This window comes from Triticum dicoccoides, chromosome 3B, assembly GCF_002162155.2.
Source record: "Triticum dicoccoides isolate Atlit2015 ecotype Zavitan chromosome 3B, WEW_v2.0, whole genome shotgun sequence".
Classification (NCBI taxonomy): domain Eukaryota; kingdom Viridiplantae; phylum Streptophyta; class Magnoliopsida; order Poales; family Poaceae; genus Triticum; species Triticum dicoccoides.
Window position 1 is genome coordinate 14,348,385 of NC_041385.1, and position 9,267 is coordinate 14,357,651.

General features: G+C 39.2%; 1 pseudogene; it reads right to left on the reverse strand.

The window, feature by feature from the left end:
- Window positions 1-292: 292 nt before the first annotated feature.
- Window positions 293-9,267, reverse strand: part of LOC119274407 — a 19,708-nt pseudogene continuing 10,733 nt past the window's right edge.

Genomic DNA, 9,267 nt, shown 5'->3' on the forward strand with positions numbered 1-9,267 from the left:
CTGTGCACGGTGTTAGCACTACTAGGGATTATATGGTTGTTTCTCTATAGAAATTGCAACTCAAAACTCGGAAATCAAATTCAAAAACATACGAGCTAGAATGCCTTATCATAAAGGTGAATTCTTCATTGGTAAAGTGTAGATGAAAGCATATACAACATGTGACACAAAGAATGGTCTCATATGGGCGTGCAACATGCTAGAAGCACATCGCATGGGAATCATATCGTTGCATGAACAAACAAGGAATCTCAAACAATTTACATTGCTCGCATATATACTGGTAAGTAAGCATCCACTCGTTGATATATAAAATATAGATACATAATTTAGTTACAAATTATTCACTATCACACAAGAAAAGTGCAGTCATATACAATACAAAGCCATTTACCTGGCTGATAACTGTGACATCGAGACAGTGGCCTTGGATGCAGAGGATGAACTGGACACAGATGTTTCATCTTGCACTCTACTTGTTGAATCAATAAAGGTGGGCCTTGCGGGTTGTATCTCAGGAGAATTTCTTGATAACAACAACATAACTACCTCTGACATCGTTGGCCTTGAAGCAGGGGCTGATTGAGTGCAAAGAAGCGCTATCTCTATTATTCTTTTTACCTCTTCTAGCATATATTCGTCATGGTCTAACGATTCATCCACCAACTTAATCACGTTCTCATTTTCATATAGCTTCCATGCCTGTACCGAGAACAGGCATAATCAGGTGTATGTCTTAAAATAACATGAATTGTTTGTACGTAAAGAAAGCTCAGTACAATAAATACAAAATGATCACATCTTCATCAACTATTAAAGCCTGCCTATTTAAGCTTCTTACCGAGGAATGATGCTTGGGAAAGATTCATGCATAGTAAGTATATTGGCTAGATAGCCCTGTCTTTGGCCTATTGAAAATTTGGGGACTCTTATTTTTGGGTTGTATGAGGGCTGTGACAGAACACTTCATTCACTTCATCGTTCACAAATTTCATTTTTCTAGAATAAGTGGTTGGACAATGCCACCTAGCCAAAAAACAATACTCTTGCACAAGTATTGAATATATCTCAGCCTAATGTGTTATTCAAATGAGATCTAGTTGGTTCGTGCCTCTTGGGGAGGTTGTCATTAGTCTAATTGTCGCAAGGCCATGGGATTTTCTGCTGAAATCTCCATTAGAATGGTAGATTCTCGGTTGACTCTATATACCACACACTCATTCACTCACACTCACCAGTCGTAAAGATAAAAGGATTCAGAAGTCGAAGGTACCACTGAAATTAATTAATTTTGTGGTCCATGCATGGGGGTGTGATCCTTATATAGGAGAACCACGCTCACGGTAACTCGCCTGGTAGTAAGCACTGTTGTTGCAATCATGAAAGAAGCCAATAAAACACACCTCTTCTTCCAACGCAAGTTTGCGTGCACTACATGATTAGTCATCCAAGCTTTGTCTAGCTAACATGTATCCACAACATAGTGTTCCCAGCACTACATGGATAGATCGAAAGCTTAGTGATGCATAAGGGTGGAATGGTATTTTGACTATGTAGAAATGAAATGGTTTCAATGGTAAAACTCCTCTCCTCTGTGAGTTATCTATGTAGAAATGAAATGGTTTCACGGTGGCTCTTTATGTGGTCTACTCTTCAACGACATGAGCACCAACTACAATATTTGATGGTGTGTAAGTGACTGGAGCGGCTAACCGAGGATTTTTTTTACTCAGCATAGATGGCGGCATAGTCTCCGGAGTGGTCTCATGCAAACTTCCCCTTAGGTAACCTCTTGTCTTAATAGACTTTGCATCTTTGCCGATGTATAACTATGGTGTGGGTGCATGCGCGCATCATAGTCATGCAGAAGCCGAATATAAGTTTGTTGTACTTCAAACACTTGATGCGATATTATGGCCCTGTTTGTTTGAGCTTTAGGAAACAGATCCAGCTTTGCCAGTGAAGCTGAATCTATGATCTAGAACAAACAACTATTGTGAATCAACTTTGCCAGTGAAGCCAGTTTTATTAGTGAAGCTGGATCTGGAATCTGAAACAAATAGCCATTTCGAATCAGCTTTGCCAGTGAAGTTGAATCTGGATTCAGGCAATTTTTAGTCCAATTTGTTGTAGCTCCTCAAAGTGTACTTCGATGGTGAAGCTTCGCAGAATCAGCTTCACCACTAAAGTGAATCTACAAGTCATTTGAATCCAATCAAAGCTGAAACAAACAGGATATTATATATTTGTGAATCCGCTTTGCTACCAAAGTGAATCCTTAGGTGATTCGAATCATACCAAAGCTAAAACAAACAGGGCCTATGAGTTACTAAAGTGTCATTTAACAAAAATACTATTAAAAACATGTTCTTAAAAAATAACTGTTGAAGTTAACCTTGGTGAAGACTGGTTCTGGGGCAACATATACACAAGCCGATGCTTACTTAGCAAGAATTTTGTCAATTGCTTGTTAAATCTCCAATCATATAGTGAAAACCAGCCAGGGCATTCATAATTTCGTATCACCAAATTAGGAAGTGCAAGTATAAAGAAATATACGCATAAGAACGAATCAAAGATGTGTGAAGTGGTTATGTAAAATATGCAAGCCATATGTGGCAATATATGGAACCAAGAGAGGTTTTTGAGAAGAAAGATGGATACCGATTCAAGTAGGTACTGTGCTTCAGGCTCAAGCCTTGTATCATTGATTTTCCGACCACTTATTATTTCCAAAATAACTATACCAAAGCTGTATGTGTCAACCTTCTCCGTTAGCTGGCCTTGGATTGCATACTCGGGAGCAGTGTACCCCCTATTCAATAGTAAAATATAATTAGAAAATAAGCAATGTGCCCAATGTATTATTTGCATGTGCAAACTTACAATGTGCCTGCAAATCTAGTGCTGACATGACTATGATCATCTGGTAGGAGCCTTGCCAAACCAAAATCAGCAATCTTAGGCTGGAAGTCATCATCAAGAAGAACATTGCTAGATTTTATGTCACGGTGTATGATGCACACATGGAACTCTTGATGAAGATATGCAAGGCCACGGGCCATGCCAACCATGATGTTAAATCGCTGCTTCCAGTTAAGTGTTCCACGTCTCTCACCTATTATGCGAGAAAGTGTACATGTCAAACCATCACTTAGATGTGCGAGTCAGCACTATCCTAAGCTAATCAACTTAGTTTGCAAGATTGTAGATGTAATTGCCTTGTAAAGAACAAAACTACCATGAGACTAATTTCAGTCTAGCAATAGAGGTGTGACTATAGGATTCGGTTTAGATTAATGAGACCTTCTAGAGCAATCAAATGGGGAATATTATATACCTAATCCATATAAGATGTTTTCTCACATGTTCAACTTGGCATAGCCACAATTTTGCGCTAGAGGTGGACCAATAATTATTTTCATATTAATTTGGGTCATGATGGGTTTTTCCTAACATTTTTTGGCATGATATATAGAATGCTTAGGAAAACTTAGGGTGGTACATGGCCCATACGTCCACTCCAGGTCCACCCATGTGTCCAACGAGTGGAAAAATAAGTCAAGTAGATGACAGAGAAAGGATCAAGAAAGCATACCGAATAGTAACTTGTCAAGACTACTATTGGCCATATATTCATAAACAAGGAGGCATTCGGAACCCTTGCGAGAACAACCAAGAAGCTGGACAAGATTTCGATGTTGAACATTGCTAATTAGCTTCACCTCACTTTCAAAATCTTCTTTGGCCCTGCTAGTTTGCATTACTGACAACCTTTTTACTGCAACAATTTTTCCATTTTTCAACAAACCCTGTTAGAGAAGGACATTAAAAACACATTTTGTAATGATCTAATAAATTTCCATGAAAAAGAAACTTGGTAACATGATGTTCTTATTCTAATTTCCCATTATGTACAATTGCCTTTTGCCTGCAAATCTTCATAGTGGATTAAATATTTGAAGATCACCAGACCTTAAAGACATCTCCAAAACCTCCTTCTCCAATTTTACTTTTCTCACTGAAATTATTGGTTGCAGCCTTAAGATCGCGATAGTAAAAATTTGTTGGACCTTGCAGTTCTGTTGCTCCAAGTATATCACCTAAAAGAACATACAGTCAGTTGCGGAAACACAAAATCAAATAGAAATTAATTTATTGTCTTTTCCATCTAACTTCAAAACAATTTAATATGCAAAAATAGGGCAGTCCTTTTAAATGGAACTAATTTCACTCGCAAATACAAAACAAATGCAAATTTTTCATTGCAAAATGCTATACGGTTAGTATATTATATATGCCCTTGTGTAAATAGGTGAATCCTTGAATTTCAGAGTAACCTAGTTGTCGTGGACAAATGGACAAATACAACCTTTCCCTACCTACCTACACTTGATATCTTTTGCATAGTGCTACATAAATAATAGAAAAATCAAGACACGTTGAATACAAAAGGAGCATCCCTAAAAAATAATAGAAAAGGAGAATAAAACACATAACTATAAAAAGAATCAAAGGTCCGCAATATAACTACAAATTATGGGATAATCCAAAGGTGTGCCCAAAGGCATATATAGTCACACACACACGCGCGCGCGCGCGCTCGCGCATGCACACACATGTACAATGTAAATGCCCTTTTTATATATATATCTGAATTTCACTTTGTCCATGTGGAAAAATTGTCACTTTTCAGAAAATTTCAAACATTTACATGTTTCTTTTATATTTGAAAACATAATTTCAAATTTGTTGTTCTGTGAGAGTGCATATCACTCGAATCATTTTGCTTCTCTTGACATTATGTTACTTTAGGGTGGAAATTGTATGGCGTCCATGACTCATGAAAGCATGTAATATATGATGGCAACTTCCTAAATTCACTTTATTTTCAACAACTTCTATAAAATTGTGAGTTACCAACAGAGATTGTTTACATATATAACTTAATAATTAATGATAGTCTAGCTACTATGGAGAAATAGGATAGTGATCCAATAACAATGGATACTGTGCGATTCATGATAGCATCAATAAACAACTGATGATCATTTGCAATAATGTTAACAACCACAATAATGTAGTTACATATGTTAAAAAAAACTAACATATCGCTCTCTTGTTTAATCATTTGGGAGTCCTACCCAATGGATGAATCAGGAGCCTCTCTGTCGAGTAGTAAAATGATAGAACTTTATGCCATCATCATCCTGGCAACACGGGACAATAGTGGCATGGCATAGAAATGTTCTATTGAGGCATCTCACTAGATGGAACTTACATAATCACTTCATACCCTCAAGATGACTAAATGGAAGCAACTTTTTTTTGACCGTGATGGAAGCAACTTTTTTTTGACCGTGATGGAAGCAACTTTTTTGAACATGAGGCATAAAAATTACTTGCTCAAAATTAAGAATATCTGTTTTATCTAGTTAATGACATCAACTTGGACCATGTTAATAAGCTCACATTAAAAAAACAGACATGAAGTCAAGAGCTTTAACTTCTAGAAAGTGGGGGTACTTCGTGACATTTACCTCTCCAAGGTTTCTGTAGCTTCTTAGACCGCCAAATCCATAACAAAGCTAATAACCCTAGAAGCAAGAGGAAGGCTACACCTCCCAGAATCCCTCCTACAATGGCTCCCTTCTCTGTTGATTTTCCTGTAACAAATCATGAATTGTGATCTCTGAAATAAAGATGAACATTAGTTAGAAACATAAAAATTTCATTGACTTGGGTTTTTGTATGACTTACTATAACAATCCAATTGACATCAAAGTTCAAGCAAACACGTTCCCTAGAGCAAATAAACATGCTTACCTTCGTGACAGAATAGAGAATGTTAAAATTCAAACTCATCTCAAACAATGTGTTCCAAATGTACAAAAATATGATCCAAAGTACTAAAGTTAAGTTTTAACATTATTCCCTCAAGTACTACATAAGTAATTCTATGTGAAGTCCAAATTATACTGCTTCTACACACCCTGTCTATGAAAACATCTACACCTAACCCATCCAATTGATACATAAAATGTTTAATATATATGATTTTTCACTTGGTTGAAATACCCTACAACAAAAGCATATACTGCAACAGTCAAACTTTGGGAATTGTCCAATAAATTTGTTTTCATCATCGAGGTAACAAGGGCTTAGGAGGGGCCATGGCTGTGATGTAATACTGTGGAGTGTGTAAGGGGGGCTTATGTGAAGGTCATTGTATGTTCAATCATCGATTTTTTAAATAATTTTAGCTGACTCATGGACTATGGCCAACTGCTATATGTCAAGAGAGACAATGAGTGAAGTGCTCTATGACTGGATCAAGTACAAAGCAAGGCCACCTCGAAGCTCCCTCCAAAGTTTCTTGGGTTACTTAACACAAGGGCACCTCGAATTCCGCCTTCCCATGTCAATATGAGCCTTACTCAGTCCCTCGAATCATTATAGCCAACCTTAAGACTTGCTAGGATCCTTGGAGGGGGTGCCTCTCCCCTTGAATTCATAAGTCAAAATTAATGGTTACATGTCCATGGGTGAATTTATATAGGCTAAGGATACTTGACAAATGACCAAGACTACCTTTGGTGAGGTATGTAGGATAGGTCAGATAGGTACGAGCGGCTCTGGCCCTGATTTTTTAGGGGAGTTCGTCGGTATTTCCACTTCAAAGAACATCAAGTTTTTGCGATTCCGCATAATCTTTGGTGATATTGTTGTCTTGTCTTGGGCATACTCTTCCACCATGTGATATAGTTGTTCGATGGTTCATGGATCTTGGTAAATTGCGGTTGATGGCTAGGTTTACTTTTGCCTAATGCAGGGCTAGCATGAAGGTATTAATTACATTGTGCTTGAGGCACTGATGATTTTCCTCCAGGTCTTCTGAAAACTTCTCGAGGAAATTTTGAGCGGGGAAATTTCGCACATGCCCGTCAGGCAACACCCTCGAAGACGTGGATGGTAGTGTGTGTTTGTCAAATAAGTAGAGGGTTCTAGTCTCTATCATACTACATCAAAGTAGCATGCTAGAATATGTTTAAGAAGGTTATTGAATTTCCATCTTGATGGGGTTTCAACATTGCTCACCTCGTGTGGTGTTGATGGTGTTCGTCATGGCAGTACATGTCGTTTTCATCTCACTCAGAATATTTTGGCAAACTACCTCAGAATGTTCTTGTCAAGTGTGAGTTCTCAAGACCATGCTTTTGCGTACATGCTATTCCAAAATCATCACATTCTCTTCCAAGTGCTTGTGTGTTCCTTCATGGCGGTTATTTTTATGTGGCCCACTTGAAATGTGTTCCTTAACATGTTACCTCGTGCACCCTCAGCGGAGGCCTATTCGGTACAAGTTCCTTTTAATGTGGGACTTCTCTAGGAGAACATGAATGGTTGAATTGGTGAAGGTTGGTCCATAATAAGGATTGAAACATTGAGCTCCATTTGCAATAGACACTCAAATCATTTTAGATAAGTTGGTGGCGTTGAGGGTGAGAGCTCCACGTACGAAGGTCCATGATCCTCTTGGTGCACATGATACTCTTGACTTGGTCTTCTATTATTCTTCTCCCAATTTGACTGGTTGACTATGACTAGTCATTTGGTTGTTTTGCCTTGATTTTGACAATTCACTACATAGATGCCATGTAGACTTCGTTGTGAAATCATATAAGGAATAATTAATCACCCAAAAAAGCTATGCTAGTCATAACACCACCAAAGATTGGCACACATGGTGCAATAAAACAAAAAACAAAAAACTTCACCAAGCACTATGTAGCAGGCCTTCATCGCGGCGGAACCCACACTGACAGTGTTGCTGGTGTTCCGTATCTTCTTCACATAGTAGGTGGATGTCAGATGTTGCGATTGGCGGTGGTCATCTTTTTGGCATGGTGACTAGGCGCACAGGCAAGCACCTCTATTTGTAGATCAGATCCAGTGACTAGTGTAGCACAACAGGTTCATGAGATATGTTGTGATGCACCATGTGTTGGATCGATCTTGTGGGGAGGATATGTGAGGCATGGCGCTCCTCTCCCTCACTTCTATTGGCAAACACCGACGACGTCGGATATGGTCAATTGATGGTCCATGTGGGATCCTTCCACGACTGGCATCTGGCCGGCACATCTAGTGGCAGTAGTTGCCAGACCCTCCTGTGGTGCGCATGTCAACTACCGATGAAACAACAGCGCGACAGTGATCGTAAGCGTTGCGATGATGCCTTCCCTTCAGTACTTTCTTCTCTGGCTGGCTAGTTCTGTGTGAACAGGAATGGTAGAGTGGTGGGAAGTGACTACGGTAGCTCACAAGGCGGTTGTATTCTCTCCATGTAACAAAACAAAACTTTTAAGCAGGAGAAACAATTTTGTGATGGCTTCCCTCAGAAGCTATAGCAACCACTATATCAAACAATTGTTTCGATCGGGAGATAATTTATGTAGGTTCTTGCTAAATTTGGCACCATTTAGCGGGATTATTAGAGGATTTCACAGACTGAGCATAATTTCGCGTGGAGGCTCCCCAACCTCTATAGTGGCATGGTAGTGGAAATTTCATGGGATATTTAGAATTGTGGGAAAACCCCATGATCAAGTATTCTATCTGGATTAGGAAGCGGTGATGTCCGCACTAAGGTGTTGGTTCAAAGATGCTGCTTGGAGGGGGGTTATAACACGTTGTCTAATACTGATTGGATGACCAGCCAAATCGGCATGCAAGTGGTGATTCTATCTTGAAGGCGTTCAACACACATACCGCTCGACTAGTGGATTGCTTGAACGTCATAAGATTTGGGCTAGAATTTTAGAGACGTTTACATGAAGGGCGTCAGGTTTTTAAGCCAATTTGGTCCACAACAATGTACGATTTTACTTGGAATTGCATTCATTAGTAAATACTAGTTCTAAGAAAATATGTAAATACAGCTGCATGTTTTTGGTGGGCATACAACTATGGTTGCCCATCAGTGTACGGATGTGCAACTGCAGTTGCGCGTAGTCAATTGGCATGCAACTATAGTTAAGCGCACCTGGCGGGCATGCAAGAGTAGTTACGCATGGCCGGTGCTACTACAGTTGCAACTACATGCAGCTAGTGGGTGTGCAACTGTAGTTAGAGGCGTGCAACCACAATGGCACATGATCAGCTGTAATGCGACTACTGTTAAGTGCACCCTAAGGACATGCAACTACGGTTGCACGCAACTGGTGAGGGGTGTTATCATTGCAGACAGGTGTGCAACATGCAATT